This window comes from Euprymna scolopes, chromosome 2 (assembly GCF_053919585.1).
Source record: "Euprymna scolopes isolate OS-2025 chromosome 2, ASM5391958v1, whole genome shotgun sequence".
Classification (NCBI taxonomy): Eukaryota; Metazoa; Mollusca; class Cephalopoda; order Sepiida; family Sepiolidae; genus Euprymna; species Euprymna scolopes.
Genome location: NC_136483.1, coordinates 106,246,699 through 106,263,841, shown reverse-complemented (window position 1 = coordinate 106,263,841; position 17,143 = coordinate 106,246,699). Strand labels below are relative to the sequence as shown.

General features: G+C 34.5%; 1 long non-coding RNA gene across 1 annotated transcript in view; it reads left to right on the top strand.

Moving 5' to 3' along the window:
- The window catches only part of LOC145294016 (uncharacterized), a 38,312-nt gene extending 22,681 nt beyond the window's left edge, over positions 1-15,631 (top strand). The window contains exon 2 of the long non-coding RNA XR_013869804.1: positions 13,615-15,631. This is a non-coding gene — a long non-coding RNA (uncharacterized LOC145294016). The remainder of the gene's footprint in view (positions 1-13,614) is intronic.
- Positions 15,632-17,143: the final 1,512 nt, after the last annotated feature.

Below are 17,143 nucleotides of genomic sequence, written 5' to 3'. Positions count from 1 at the left end.
GCAAATTAATGGAATAAGAGGGATAACATTTCTTTGTGTATTGTGTGCCAGACCAGACTCAACTTTGCATTCAATCTTTGTGTTTTGTTGTTCTTGATCAAGCACCATCGTTGACGCCTTCTGTTGCGTCTTAGCATAATACAAAGCTCTTTGTAAATAAACAAATCAAACATGCCGAAAGCAGCAGCCAGTATTTACATAAATAAACATTGTAGAGAACATTTTTCCCGTGTTCTAATGGTAAGACCTACCGTCTGCCAACTAGATTGTTGAAGTTTCCATTTCTAGGGAGAGGTGCTAGTCTAGTCACACTGAAGAGCTGTAATACAGCGAAACACCCTATCTGTGGATGACTATATATATATATATATATATATATATATATATAGTCTTTGAAGTTTTTAACATTTGAAACTATACAAAAAATTACTTTTTATCATTCGTTAAAAAACCATCTAGTCAGTAAGTCATTTAATCACCTGCAATCACTGCATCAACTCTCTCGAATTTACTATAATACCAATTTTTTTTATTTTTCAAGGGATCATCAGTTGTTTACCATGAAACACTGTTTCGGGGATTTAAATATAAATTATTATAAATTATATAAATAATTATATATATATATATAATATCTATGTGCATGTGTGGTGTGGTGGTGGTGGTGTGTGTGTGTATGTGTGTGTGTGTGTGTGTGTGTGTGATGTTTATGTGTTCCCTATAGAAAGAAAGATTAGAGAATCTACATAAAATCTAAGCACATATTCTTCCGTGAAATTTACCAGAGAAAGCAAATGGAAAAGAATGTTCTGAATGGCTGTGGTCTGAATACAGGTCTACAATCCTTTTCTATTTTTACTAAGAAAACCAGGTACAGTTGAACAGACGTATACCTCTCTCCTTATCGAACAGAAGTTTGATCTTCGCCTCTTGCTATTGGTTGGTTCCCAACTAAACACATCATTCCGGCATCAAATCAACATGTAATGAAGAAAGAGATTAGCTTGAATAATATTTCCAACAAGCTAATTTTTTTTTCACTAGTTTGCAGATGTAATCAGCAACGTCTTCATACCAGCTGAGGTTCCGGAAGGCGCTCAATCTGGCAGACTAAGGGCCAATCTCTGTCGTAGTTTGGTTTCAATCCTAGGGGATGCTCCATCCCAGTCATTACCTTCTCTCTTTGAAGAGAAAGTTTGTTTATTGCTGTTTATCATCTACCATGGAATGCCCCTATGAAACACGAACCATCTACCACTGTGGATTAAATATAGGGTTTGGTTTGAAAATCCATATAGATTCCCAAGTTTGACATAAAAATTTCAGATTTTAACAAATCACACATGGAGAAGGCCGGAGGTTACATCGGTCGAAATGTCGTGAGAATAATATCCAAGGTGAAAATAGTGTCCCAAAAGATTCCAATAATATAAAGTTTCTAATTTTTTATGGTCTTATACATAAAAATTATTTTCGGTGTCATCATATAAAGTGTCTATGTGATGGCTGTAAAGTGTTCTGGTCTCAGAATATTACCCAATAGGAGAGAACTTGAATGCTTACTAGACACTATCCTTGAGTGGCTAAGGTCTCTGTGTGTTAGGTAAATAATAAAAGTTAAATTAGTTATTATCGATCTATCTGTCTAGCTATCTATTTATCTATCTATCCAGTGATACTGTTAAAATAGTTTATATTTGGAGTTATTTATTGTTTATAGAATAAAGTGTAACAGTGTTTACATAAATTAGCTAGGTTAAATAAACAAAATAACCTTGAGCAGGCATACATGGAAAGGTCGCACGTTGAGAGACATGTGCTTTTGAATGATGACGTAACAGAACTGAGATCAGGAGGTCGGGAAGGTTAGAGAAAGGAGTTGAGTTTGAGTTTGGTCATGGAAGTGAACAGACGCGCTTCAAGTCAGGAAGCGAGGCTATGAAGAACTAGCATGTAGACACGAAATGCAGACTCCTAGTGAAGACCATTTAAGACAGCTGAAATAAATTTATATTTAAAAAATGTAAAGTGTTGTTCTGTGGTTTCACAAAAGAAGGAAGAATAGAGGTCTCAGTTAGTTATGGCGTTGGTCATTTCATATTTCATCACAGAACCCAGCAGTGAAGATAGAAGAACTCTTGAAGAAAGAAAAGGTATGAAGCATATATTATTCTTCTTATACAAAATAACACCTTTATGTAAATATGAATTGTAATATATAACCGTGTAAGAACTCTCTGATACAACATGATTCAGTTTAAATGTTGATATCATATTCCCTGACTAAACAACATACATACAATTTATACGTTTATATATATAAGAACAATATCTCTCATCCACTATACAACATGTGTACAGGAGTTTGTCAGGACAATCTGGCACAAGAATACTTTTCTCTTACAAGTAAACCCTGACTAAATATTCAGATTTACATCGTATTCACAGCCCAAATAAGATCTACTCAGTATGGCTAACCAACAATGGCTTTTATGAGGAATACCGCACCTTCTCTAAGTGATGTTACCTCAAGTAATAGCACGAAGCTGCATATTCTACCAGACAAGATGAATTTTTGTCCTGGAATCCAGTAATACCAAAAAACTACAAGAAATGTATACTGTAATATATTTAAATGGTCAACTAGGAAGAGGAAAATTATGTTCTCAACATTTTTACTAACTCAGTGTTTCAGAGGTAAGGGAGAATTGTATGGAATATTCGAATATCTATGTATCTCATGAAGAGATCAAGTGTTAACCCCAGGAAAGAGGCCCACTCCTTTGATTTATGAGAACTTCATCTGAAGTAAACTGAAAAAAAAACTCACAAAAATTTGAAAAAATATATATATATATATATCATACGCCCAGTGTACAATGTGAAGAAAAACTATTTTGACTATAATCAACTCAGATCGACTTTAATACCTGATAAATGAACTGATAACCGACTGTATGGAGCAAATTTGTTGTTTATCTGCCTCCCTCCTTCTTCTTTCTCCACCTTTTCTCTTCTTTTCTTTCCATTTCTAACCTTTTCCATCGATAAAACAAATTTGAGCAGATGAAAAAAACAAAATGTGTGCTTCTACACAATACGAACCAAGCTAAACCAACTTTTGTCATACTAAACCTAAAACTTAGGTTTAGGTTAGTTTAGGATTAGATTACAGTGAATTTTAGGTTAGGGTTAAAATAAATTCATTCTTTATCTCGCCCCCCCCCCTTCCTCACCTTCTATTTCTCCCCCTTTCTTTCCGTTTTTGACGTTTTTAATCGATGGTCAAAAATTGATAAGATAAAAAAGTTGATGCTGCTACACAACACAAGCCAAATGTGTGCTTCTATATAATATGAACCAAACTAAATCAACTTTTATTGTACTAAACTGAAAACTTAGGTTAGAGTTAGTTTAGAGTTAGTTTAGGATTAATTTAGTGTTATGATTAAAAATCTAAGTTTGTTTTTTATTGTGTAAAGAAATGATAAAATATCAAAGCAAAGGTCAAGATTTATCTTCTAATTAGCCGCAAACACTGATAAAGAAGAGATTGAAATCTGTTCATCTCCTCAAGTTCAAGTTTTCAATTCACAAACTGACCCTCACCCTCAGACGATAAGAGTCAAATCACAAGACACAGATAAAAGCTAAGATTATTTCGAGTTTGTCAAAAGTGTTTTCATTTCTGTAAAGACTTAATCATTATTTAAAACTAGCAACAATTTTCTCCCCATGGTCGCTTTTGTAATTTGTAATTGACGAGTTTGCTAATAAACAACCGATTGTGACAACTTCTTATTGACATAAGCTACCTCCCTCAAAGGAGGAGGTAATGCCCGAGAGTATGGTTTCATGACAACAGTGCAGATACTAAATTGTCCTCTAAATTGAACATTCAAAGAAAATGCAATAGTACAATTAATGGAAATAATAATTTTGGATCCAGAAAGACAGACACCAAATCTACATTAGTAATAGATATTATTAACACTGCTAGCCATTTTGCTGAGACCAGAATAAAGTCTTAAAAATATCATCAATATAAACAAGCGTATGACGGTCATCCCTGTCTCTATAGCCCAGTTGTTCAAAACCCTGGTCTTGTAAAGCATGGATTGTGAGTTCGAATCTCACTGGAGCATGGAATCGAAGTAACTTTGGCCTTTCTTTTAAAAGTGAAAATCAGGTTGATAATTCGACCATAATTTAATTAATAAATGTAATAGTAGTATCGTTTCGGTTTCAGACAGACATATCCCAAATCTTTGTTCATAATAGATAAGACTAGCGGGCTACCTGGTGTTGCCAATCATAAAATATACTTAAATACAATATTTTAATTTATGCAGATTTCATATTTATTATTATGCAGTCAAATCTCTATTAATTATGATATTGTACCCAATGTATAGTAGTGATTTCAAAAATTAAAAAAAAAAACACAAATTGGGTACCATCGGCTAGAATCGAACCTAGAACATATAACTCTCCAGCCTTATTTCTTAGCCTCTTAGTCATGCTCATATGCATAAAAATAGTTTCAAAAATAATGTTGTCTAACTTATAATTGTAGATTTAATCACCTACTCCTGCCAAGGTCAACTGTTTTGTTTTCAATTTTGATCGCTTAGCAATAATGTTTGCCAGCTAAAAACAAATCAAAAGTGTTCCACAGGTTCAAAAACCCTTTATATCAAATTTAAAATGCGTAGGCCAACACCTGACGACACAAAGACAAACAGATTACAAATATAAATGATGATCCTTTTTTTTCATACCAGCTGGTTACATTGTCCTATCTCCTCCCCTCGCCTCCAAGAGGGCGTCAGCTCTCAGTCTCCGACTCGACTCTCCTCTAAGTCGCTCTCTGACTCTGCCCCTGATTGTCTCGAACTCATCTCAATGTATTGGAAATTCTCTTCTTTATGACGTCAGAGGCGTGCTTCAACATGTGAAATTCATTCATGTGGATTTCACCTATGTATGTCCAAACACACTCTTGGCAAACAAAAAAATTCCTAAATGAATTGTTTCATCTATATCCTATTTATTTCATCATTATTTCTAAACTACATTGTTCATATCTAACTCTGACATAAATAATATTTAGTTATTTCCAAAAACAATCACAATCGTTCTACATTCCTAGGAGTTCAATATGTATTTTTTTTTAAACTTTTCATACGGGGTTCGATTCTAACCTTTTCCAAATATCATTTTCAAACTTATCTAGTAACTTACTGGGGTCTATACTATTCTCATGTAATACAGGAGATTCTGGACTGCTAAATACCAGTTAAGGATCTGATCTTGACAATCAGTCTGATGGAAACTGGGCCATTTCAGTTGCCTTTTATCTGTTCGGCTGTGGTATTGATCCTGGGTAATTCTAGGACGTCAACCCTCCCAGGTGTTGCTTCTCTTCTTTGGGGTGGAGGAAGTTTATTGCTTACTGCCTGAGGTGCCTCAACTGAGAAATGCTAATGGGTTGCTCAAGTAATTTTTAATAGGTCAGAGTCTTTCTCCTTCAGGGACACTGGGTCACATCTTCCTGTGGTGAGAAGGAGGTGAATACTAGTGGCTTCATGCCTTATCTGGAGCGACTTCCATGAAAAAAAGAGAACCAGAGGATATATAGGTAAAATGTTGAGAGCTATGGTCCGTGACTTCTTATCTGTTGGGCTGTGGTATTGGTTCTGGGTAGTCCTAGGAGGTCCACCCTCTCAGGCTTTGCCTTCCCTCTTAGGGGTAGAGTAAGTTTACTGTTTACTGTCTGAGGTGTCCCCACCCGGAAATATTAACAGGGCTGCTCAGGTAATTTTTAACAAGCCAGAGTATTCCTCGTTCAGGAGTGCTGGTTTGACTCTCTCCAACTTCTGTCCTTGTGTCATATCTCCCTGCAGTGGGAAAGAAGTAAATAGCAGTGGCTTCATGCCTTGTCGTGTGCGACTTTCATAAAAAAGAAACAAAGTGGTAGTTCATATCTCAATGATGACTTGCATTTATTGCCATGTTGTTACTGTTTACGTGAGTAAAGTACTAAAGCATAACAATATGATATTGCAATTTTACAGATAGCAAAGTAAGGAGGGAGGGGCGAGTAGAAATGCTTTCTCATTGATTGACTACACAGAACGTCATACCTGAATAACTTTGCTCTCTGGTGTAGGTGGTTCAACAAAGAGTATTCCTACACCTACCAGCAATGATTGGCAAACAAATTGCAACAAAGCCACTGACACATATCCAAATACCCAAATCATGGTGTAAGGTGACATCACAGCAAAAGAAGAAAAAAGAAAAAAAAAAAAAACACATGCCGGCATGAGAAAGACTTTTAACCATATGCCGGCATGACAGGACTTTTAAGCACATGTCAGTGTGACAGGAACTTTTAAATAAGATGTAGGACTTGTTGGTCCTCCAAACTTTTAGAAAAAGTTGTCAGACTGTCGGTTAAGCTGCAGCTGTATTATTAGGAAATAAGTCAAACATAAGAAAGAAATATGGTAAATTATATTGTAGACACGTTTTACCGGAAGTGAGGGTCAGCTGATCGGATCTGCATGTGAGTCACGTGATCAGGTTAGCTGGAGTCAGGGAGTTTGGGTTTGGACATAGAGAACAGCAGACAGCTTAACAGGTCGTCCCCTCCCCTTCACTGGGGGAGGGATGCTGACGTGTGTGAAAATAAGACCTATGCAAGCAAAGACATTCACTTTTCATTCTTCTGCGAACGACAACTGGAAGGTGAATAAAAGCTATATAAAACCATTCATCGTCTTGGAGTGAATGAATATTCGTCCAAAACAAGTTTCCAGTCTCCCCTTCAAGAACAAGATGAATTCCAGGTGGACAAGATCAATGACGCATGAAGAAGATATGTCCAAAATACATGTATCACACACACACACACACACACACACACACACACACACACACACACACACACACACACACACACAAAAGCATATGAACAATTAGATATGAATATATCACAAATAAACAGTAACATTTAGACGATCATACAACGGTACCCCTTTTATGATAACAATACAACAGTATCAGTTGGTTGTAGCTATGGAGAAACTGTCAAGTGACCTCGAGAGAAAAAGCATGGATGAAACCATATTGTTACTGGTTTGGAAAATACGTGTCTGTAGTTTAGTGATAAAACGAATGTTAATAGTTAATAAATGCTTTTTCTTTCAACTGAAAAAAAAAAAAACCCAAAAAGCTAGAGTTGAATTTCTTTCCTTTTGTGAGACTTTTGTGTACAACGTTGGATCGGTATTAAAATTTAACAACTACGTTACATGAAAATTATTTGGTACCATTCGAAAGGCTAACAAAATAACTAAATAATCTTTGTATAAAATTTATTTGCCGGACGAAAATAGTTAATCAGTTGCGATAATTTTTTGTTTTAATTCTTTTGTTTTATATATGAGGAATCGATCATGCTTCTAGTTGTAATACTTTTTTGTCGCGGTTCAAGAATGTATTTAACTCTTGAAATATGGATATCAAAATCCTGAAACTGGTATTATAAATTGAAATGCTCAGTTTTTATCGAATTGTCATGCATTCTTTTTACCTAATTATGATTAGTTGAAGTTGGTTGGTTGGTTGTTTTACGGCATATCAACCCTTTTCAGGTTATTTAATGCCGAATCCAAAGATTTTGAAGAAAAATCTTTTTAATAGAATATATTTGTTGTTTTCACATCGGTTTCTATTCAACCCATAGTTGGGACCCTAACAGGTACTACCACTCCGGGTCAGAGTGGACCTGGGAGCAATGGTAATTAAAAGGTGGCTCCACACTCCCCAAAGCCCACAAGCTGGGGCCTCACCACTAGATATAGTTTAAGGTCATATCCAGGACCACCTAATTATGAAAACGATAGTTTAAATCTATTGAAAACACATTAAAAAAAAAAAAATGAATGAATAACTATATGCAATCGACACATGGATTACATATTCCAATTTCATATCCAATGTGAAACGATTTAACAGATGTATGATTACGAGTACAATGGAAGAGCCGGTGAGTCATCGACGTGGAAAAAGTTATGCAAAGTAATACATTTTTTGGTTCGGTAATGTGCAAAGGATGTCTTTGTAGTTCGAAAAATAAAAACGTGGGCAGACTTTGAAGGAATTGTAAACAATTTGTGGCTGAAGGCATCGGGCACTTGAATCAAGACATGAGTAATAGAAAATTGTTGCGAACGACAAAAGAAGTTAAACCCCATTAACCCTTTATGACCTGGTTGAACTAATTTGTTCAGTCGTAAATAAATGAATATAACGTCATAAATAAAGTGGGAATTTATTCAAAACGCCTTGTACGTATTAATTCAGTATCTGGGTAGATGGCGGACACCTCCAGATTGCAATTGTCCATTGTTTATATTCAGTATGCTGCCATCTGTCTCAGAGTAGAGAATTTTCGTTTTGTTGTCATAAACACACTTTTTCTCAAGCACTATGGATAATAATCAAGGTAAGTTTATGAAATGTAAAAATTCTCAGTGATAGTTTAACTGTTGAATTTCATAATTTTTTGCAGTTTGAAGACAATCATAGTATTATTACCCTTTAAACTAACTAAAAAAAATTTTTTCTTAATCATCTACAGCATAATTCAGGTCATAAAAGGGTTAAGGACAAAGAGACTTAATAATAATAATAATAATAATAATAATAATAATAATAAGAAGAAGAAGAAGAAGAAGAAGAATAGGAAGAAGAATGAGGAGGAGATGGGAACAACAAGGGGAGAAGAGGTGGAAGGAGAAGGAAAAGAAGAGGACGACAATTATGCAGAAGAAAAAAGGCGATGAAGAAGAAGAAGAAAAAGTAGAAGAAAAAAACAACTGCGATAAAGGAGGAGAAGGAGGAGGAGGAGACCTGTGAAGTTTCTTATCGGTTGTACTTTGTTCAAACGACTATTCTTAAATCTAGGTTTTGTCTTTGGTGAAACTTGATAAAATAAAAGTAAATTTGAGGACAACTCTTTTTTCCATCTCAATGGCTAATCGCTTCACGTCCGCCTCGCTGTCCCCCCCTCTCTCTCTCTCTCTCTCTCTCTCTCTCTCTCTCTCTCTCTCTGACATTTCTTTCCTTTGATGTTCCTGGGCGAACAATCCTTCCTTTATGATATTTTACTCCCACCCTTTCTCTATTTCTCTCTCCTTTCCTTTCTTCTAAACATACTTTTCTTTCCTTCTTTCCTGTTTTTCCTTGTATTTATTTTTTTATACGTCCGTCCAAAACTGTTCACTTTCAGTAGGCGTTAACTAAAGGATAGGCTGCCTTATTGCCGATCGCCTGATGCAGTGATGCACTTGGGCAAATTTTGCAGTGATGCGAGACAAGTAAATAATCATGCTATATATAGACTCCAACATTTGTTTTATGATAAAACCAATAATGTATCACTTTATCATAGCTTAGATCAAAAAAAAAAAAAAAAAAAAGAAAATCGCCATCGCTGTCCCAATTCACATTCTTTAAGAAGGTAACGTAAAAACAAAGTCGTTTTGGTCTGCAGGGTAAGAGGTGAGGGCCAGTGAAAGAAGGGTACAAAGTCATAGCACTCCTTCTGAAGTGAAACCTAAGTCTCTTTGGACTTGTAGGCCGATGCCGAGTCCTGCTGCCACATCTAGGGTTTGCCAACAGCCACCTGATTGCACCAGGGGATCACCACACTCTTCAGCACATTCAGGTACACTTTGGTGTTGCCTTCCAAGCTGACTTTGAAGATGTGAGGTGGCATAATGTGGCCCTCGTTTGAAACCACACCAAAGACCATAACTGTGGTTGGAAACTTCGTTGAGTTGTGCCCTCAAGTGTTGAACCATCTGGATTTGCACTTTGAGGGTGCTGGCAATGGTCCTGTTGTCATAACTTTGATTAGTAGAGAGCATGAGTTGTACAGCAGTGCATCTCCGATCTGGCTCGTTGAACATATAATAGAAGGCTCCTATCATTCTTGAGATTTGTACACAACTGGTCAACTAGTAGATGGTCTGCACCAAAAAAAGAAAACCAGTTTTCATCAAACGGAAATGGAATCATGTCGTCTTTTCTAGGGCAACAATTTTATTGTTCCACCCTATACATTAGTTTGTAATAGTATAATAAACCGTATTGAGCATTACAAGATAGTACAGTAGTACAATCAATGAAAGTAATAGCATAGTTTCAGTTTCAAACAGGCAGATGCCAAATCTCCATTAATAATAGATGCAAATATACAGATGAAATCTTCTTGTTACATATTTTATCTGAAATCTGAGTTCACATAATTTCTTCTTCTTTAGTATTCTTTCTTTCTTTGTTTTTTTTTTTTTTTTTTTTTTTTTGAATGCAGCAATTGGTTTCTCCAAAGATTAACAGGAATGCTACAGGAAGGCTTGCTATGTGGGCTTTTTCTGCTCATGCTGCAAAGGTCGACATCAAGCTCAACAAGGAATGCGAGATTATTACCGGCAACCTGAAATCGACCAACCTGCTATCTGTCTACAGGATGTGCAGAACTGCTCCGCCACAGATCCATTGAGAGGTGATAGCGAAGGCAAAGTGTGACAAGTAGAGCAATGACATTCGTCATCCCTTATTTGGACACCGTGAGGTGCCGCAGCAACTACCATCCCACAAGAGCGTTGCCACTATTATAGATCTTAGATGAACAATATCAGTATCTTTCCGCCTGTGTTGGTGGAATAAACCAGTCAAAGACAACAACAGCGAGGCTCTTCCGGTACCGAAAGAAGAGGTTCCCTGGAAAAAGTTGGTAACACTCAAATATGGAACAACCTGCACAAGTGGAGCTATGTACAGAACGCCCAGCATTTTGCACACATATCCTCACAAACTGTTCCCTAAGCGAGGCATGCTCTAATGTGGACCTGAGGAATGCCTTAGACACTCCCGACGATAGATCTTGAGATGGAGTGAAATGCTATGATGATGAGTATTATTTTTTAATCATTTAATTCCATATTAAAATCTCATATGTCATTTATACTTTTAATCTAGTCTGGCTACTGGTTCTAAAACTACAGGCTGGACCAAAAGTTGGGCTATAGTTAACAACACTTCAACAACTTACCTTTCAGAGAACATGATTTAACCCTCTAGGGCCTGAACATATTAATACTTATTAATGCATATTAATTAAAATTCTGAAATTTGAAATTATAGATTTTATTGGATCAAGAATCATGAATCTAAACAAAAAAAGTGAATTCATTTAAAAACTTGAACGTTATAAAATGTGCCATATTTGTCCCCTTGGACTCTAATCTTCCTGATTAGGATTGTGCCATATATGGCATGGGCGGTCCTAGAGGGTTAAAGCATGCATATACTATACATATGAATTTGTACTCTACATCCCAATCATTTATTGATCAGAACTCTTCTAAATTCTACGAAAAAATCAAATGGCACTAGAAATATCACTTGTTCTACACGGTTTCATTTTCAGTTTAAGTCTTCTTTTTTTTTTTCTTTTTTTTTTTTCCTCACTTCATATTCTGAATATGTATTAAAAATAATATTTCAACATAATCTATTGCTGTTCAAAGAACAACATTAACTAAGTCTTAAATAGATTTTAGTAGCAAAATAAAAAATTATAATAAAAATAAAAGAAAAAAAAGATAGCTTCAAATTTATAATGTCTACAACTATAAAAAGAATTTAAAAAAAAAAGGAGGAAAAGTTTAAAAGAGCAAAAACATTGATTGTCTATTATTTGTTTCATCAATGTCCACAGTTTTGCTATTTAACCCTCTAGGGCCTGAACATATTAATACTTATTAATGCATATTAATTAAAATTCTGAAATTTGAAATTATAGATTTTATTGGATCAAGAATCATGAATCTAAACAAAAAAAGTGAATTCATTTAAAAACTTGAACGTTATAAAATGTGCCATATTTGTCCCCTTGGACTCTAATCTTCCTGATTAGGATTGTGCCATATATGGCATGGGCGGTCCTAGAGGGTTAAAGCATGCATATACTATACATATGAATTTGTACTCTACATCCCAATCATTTATTGATCAGAACTCTTCTAAATTCTACGAAAAAATCAAATGGCACTAGAAATATCACTTGTTCTACACGGTTTCATTTTCAGTTTAAGTCTTCTTTTTTTTTTTTTTTTTTTTTTTACCTCACTTCATATTCTGAATATGTATTAAAAATAATATTTCAACATAATCTATTGCTGTTCAAAGAACAACATTAACTAAGTCTTAAATAGATTTTAGTAGCAAAACAGAAAATTATAATAAAAATAAAAGAAAAAAAAAGATAGCTTCAAATTTATAATGTCTACAACTATAAAAAGAATTTAAAAAAAAAGGAGGAAAAGTTTAAAAGAGCAAAAACATTGATTGTCTATTATTTGTTTCATCAATGTCCACAGTTTTGCTATTTAACCCTCTAGGGCCTGAACATATTAATAAAAATTCTGAAATTTGAAATTATAGATTTTATTGGATCAAGAATCATGAATCTGAACAAAAAAAGTGAATTCATTTAAAAACTTGAAAGTTATGAAATGTGTCATATTTGTCCCCTTGGACTCTAATCTTCCTGATTAGGATTGTGCCATATATGGAATGGGCGGCCCTAGAGGGTTAATCTGATAAACAGCCTAAACTGATACAATATTAATGCATCCAAAACTCTGATCTCTGGTCCACATCCAGGGTGGTGGTGACAGAGTTAAATAGAAGTGCTGTGTATCATGAACTATGATGTGACTTTTTAATATATTTTGGATGATCTTTCTCTAAGCCTTCCAGCAGGCAATATGCCCAAACCCAGAAAATGCTGAGTAAATACAGCTAGTTTTTATGAAGAATGAAGAAATAAATTTTCTCTAGTCATATAAGATACTTGCCAATAATCATACACACCCAACATTGCCCAGGATACAGTGAAATCATTTTAGTTTTTATTTGTTTGTACATTATTTAACTAAAGGTAGACAACTCCTATTATATTCTTTAATTTAAAAAGAGAGTTATCTCTCTTATCTTTATTTTCAGATTGTTAAACCTAGAATTTCAAATTTATCTCTTACATGTTCTTTTGCTGCATTTAACAGTTTAGTAGTCATTTGTCAATCTTACATCTAAAGTTATTTTGTTGGGTTTTCAGCCTAAAATAGCATTTTTTTAAAAATTTTCATTCGACCCAAATAAGACATATTGCCTTTCTGTCAAACAATTCTTTTCTTTTTTGGTCTGCTTGTCTGCCAGTTTCCTTCTCCTGCAGGACACCAAACTTAAATCTGTTAAATAAAATTTGTTTATGTCATTGAACGTCACTTATGCCATTAATGACGCAACCAGATTTGCAACCGCAGTTTTTCTGGCAATCGCATCCTCTTGATCATTGCGTTTTAAACCTATTGACGGCACAGACAAAGGAATGCTTCCATTTTATCATTTCTTTTCAAAATAATTCTTTTATTTTTCTGTCCTTTTAAATCATTCTGCTGCTGTCTGAGTTATTAATCCTTGTCTCAACACTAATATCATGTATTACTATAACCTCTCTCTTTTATTTAACAGGTTCAAGTTTGGTGTCCTGCAGGAGAAGGAGACTGGCAGATAAGCAGACAAGAGAATATTTAGTTTGGATAAAAGTTTAAAGATGCAATTTCAATCTGAAAATCTGACAAGATAACTTTATATGTTAGATTAAAAAATAACTATTAAACTGTTAGATACAGCAAAAGAACACTTATGCAAAATTGGTTATTGATTTGTGCATTAGTTACATAACACAATTGGGAATTTTCTTTTTTAAAAGAAAAATTGCCTCTCTTTTTTTTTTTGGCATTTTAATTTATATATCTCTATATAAAGTTAGTTTCGTGATAGCATCAAGGAGAGTCTGGTAAGTTTTCATGTTCCTGTTGACAATTGGGAGTCCTTAGCATATGATAGCAAGCAGTGGAGGGCACTGATATACAGGGGCACAGAACACTTTGAAGCAACCAAGATAGACCGAGTGAAACATGTAAGAGAGGCCAAACCTTGCCGCCCAATCATGGAGATCTTTGGATCTGTGAGGTGTATGATTTGACTCTATTGTCTAAGGTAAGTCTTGTTAATCACATGAAAAACACGATGATAAAGGTTCCGTTGCTTTTAATTTCATCCAAACTAATGAACGTTTTCAGTGTCATGTCTGCTTGCGGGTGTGCAAGTCGCTGGCAGGACTGAAAAGTCATCTTTGGGCACATGGACTTTCAGTGACTGAGGGAAGGGCACTCGCCTGACAAAATGTCACAATCATCATATTTTTATGTACGGGATTCATTCTTAAACTAATTAACCGATTATTATGAATTTTAAAATGCACCTGCTATGCATAAAGGTGGGTAATCTAGGCTATATTAAGTTTAATTTAGTTGGGAGCAAAGAGAGAGTAAAAGCCCTTCATGAAACTCAGATGCCTCTGATTTTTATGAAATTTTAACAACAGAGATTTTGTTTGGAAAAAAGAGCTTTTATTTTTCTCATTCAGTTCAAGTCTATAAAAAATTCCTGAGATTTTTTGCGCCCAACCTCTCATTATTAAATTATGTCTAATATTAGGCATAAACCAATAACGAGAGGTTGGGCACAAATATCTCAGGAATTTTTTTTATTTATTTGTGACTGAACTGAATGAGAAAAATAAAAGCACTCTTTTCCAAACAAAATCATTGTCTAGTTTTTTTTATTATATACTAAAGGAAGCAACTTTTTCCGCAGCAAGATACTATCCTGCACCCGAAACATTGAATTAAACAGACAAAGGATTAAGATCATTTTAGTAATTACATTACTTCCAGGCCGAGTGCAATGCTCTATATGAGGTCTTAAGACTTTTGCATGTCTTTAATGAAATACGTTCAGCTTTATTGAAATATTTCCAAACATCCATTCAATCATTCAATTTTTAAAAATAAAGCTTCAGACATTCTTTTTCTGAGAAACGTGATTGCAATTATGTGAAACAAAGGTTGCCATCATGTGATAAGAAGAAATCGAGTATTTGTCTTTTATTACTTTGTGTATTTATTTAAAATCAAATAATTATCCACCAGAAAGAAGTAATCATTGTTTACAACATCGTATTAAAAACTAGCAGGGCTACCCGGTGTCATCTGGGATCTTACTTTACATAAATTATGTAGATTACAGAAAAAAAAAATTATAGTACGCAGTGTGCTTAATATTTTAATTTGAAATGTCTAAGTTCATTTTGGAACAAAAGCAGAGTAAAAAATAATTATAACCTGGGTGAAGTTCGAACTTACAACCTCTGAATATAAATGTAGCATGCTAACAAATTGATCCATGGTTACAGGAATTATTTGAAGTATGCCAAAATTTAAATTTTCAGAGAGAAGGCAAATGGAGGCAAAATGTGATGGGAAGAAGACAAGAGTAAAGACAGGAAAACAAAAATGAAAAAAAGATAAAGCAAGAAAAAGAAAGAAAGTAAAAGAAAGAGAAATAAAATCCAGACAAATAGTGATAAAAAATAATGACGTAAAATCTAAAAAAATAAAAATAAGAGAGAGAGAGAGAGAGAGAGAGAGGGGGGGGGGAAGTAAAATTACACTTTTGTGAATTACAAAAAATGGAATTCTGCTAAAAAGCGAAGAACTCACACCCATTTTTGGATCAAATTTGACACATTTTGGAAAGGAAAGAAAAAGCGTCATGTATTGGTCAATAATTGATGCATTTTCAAAATTCAAAATGCATCTCTTTTTTATAAATAAAGCTCACATGAAGAAGCCATTCTGTCTCTACCGCAACCTCTAGGCAGGACCTGAACCTGGAGGCACCAATTTGATCATGGCGATCAGCTTATTCTTAGTGTTACAGGTGGTACGTTTGTTGTCTTTCTCATAAATATCCCCGTCCCACCTGACTAACAGCAAAAACACATCTACTTCTTTGTAGATTTTCGACTGTAATAATTATTTTTTCCTTTGATCACTTGTCTTTGGAATTCGGTCACTGCTTCCATAGACCATACTAACATGGAAAATTTAAATTTAATCTAAGTATCTTGCTGCCCAACTCCTCACCCAGATTGAACCAACTTCCCTAAAAATCTGTCCTTATCACATTTCAATAGCAATAGTGTGTATATGGCGCCTAATCATTATTATCATCATCAATTTTATCCTCTTATTTCCCTTGATCAGAGGTCTGACGTTTTCTGGTAGCCTGCAATCCCAGTTGCCGATCTTGGCAGACTTGACTGTTCGCGTTCCAGCGTATAAGAGCTTTATTAATGTTTTGCACCCACATTTTACTGGGTTGACCTAGTTTCCCTCAGTCTTCCATCTCATAATCTTTGCATTTTTTTTTTTTGTTTTAATCCAACAACCACTCCTCTTAATGTGGTCAAACCAATGTGGCCGACTGATTGTCAGGAGCTCATTAAACTCATTTCTTTTATTGTATCTACCACTGCAAGTAACACATGATCTCAATTCCATGTTTTAAGAAAGTTACTCAGGTTTTTGTTCATTGTTGGGGGCAGTTAACAAACTTCAGTTAAACAGAGAAATAATAACATTTTATAGTCCATTCGAAACAGTATAGAAATTGATATCATTATATTTTAGAAGGTCTTAATATATAATTTGAAAATAAAACCTGGTAACATAGATAATGAATGACAACGTGAAATTGATACTATGTGCTAGATTGGATATGCAGCAACAATAGATATGGAGGAAAAGATAATAAAAAAAAAAGGACTGTCCTCAATTCATTTGAAAAGGCATAATGACAACTTAACATCTGCTTTATTCGATTTTATTTTTAGATTACTCATTAATAAGGCTTTTGAAGAAAATTATATATATATATATATATATATATATATATATATATATATATGAATATGCACACATGTATTTGTAAGTCGTATTAATAAAACTTTCTCACCTTCTTCAGCTTGTGTATTTCCGTTACCTCCTCATTTGCCCGCCTTCTACACATTTCATTTAACTATATATATATATATATATATATATATATATATATATACTTGTTTATTGTTATATAAACATGCTCACATCCC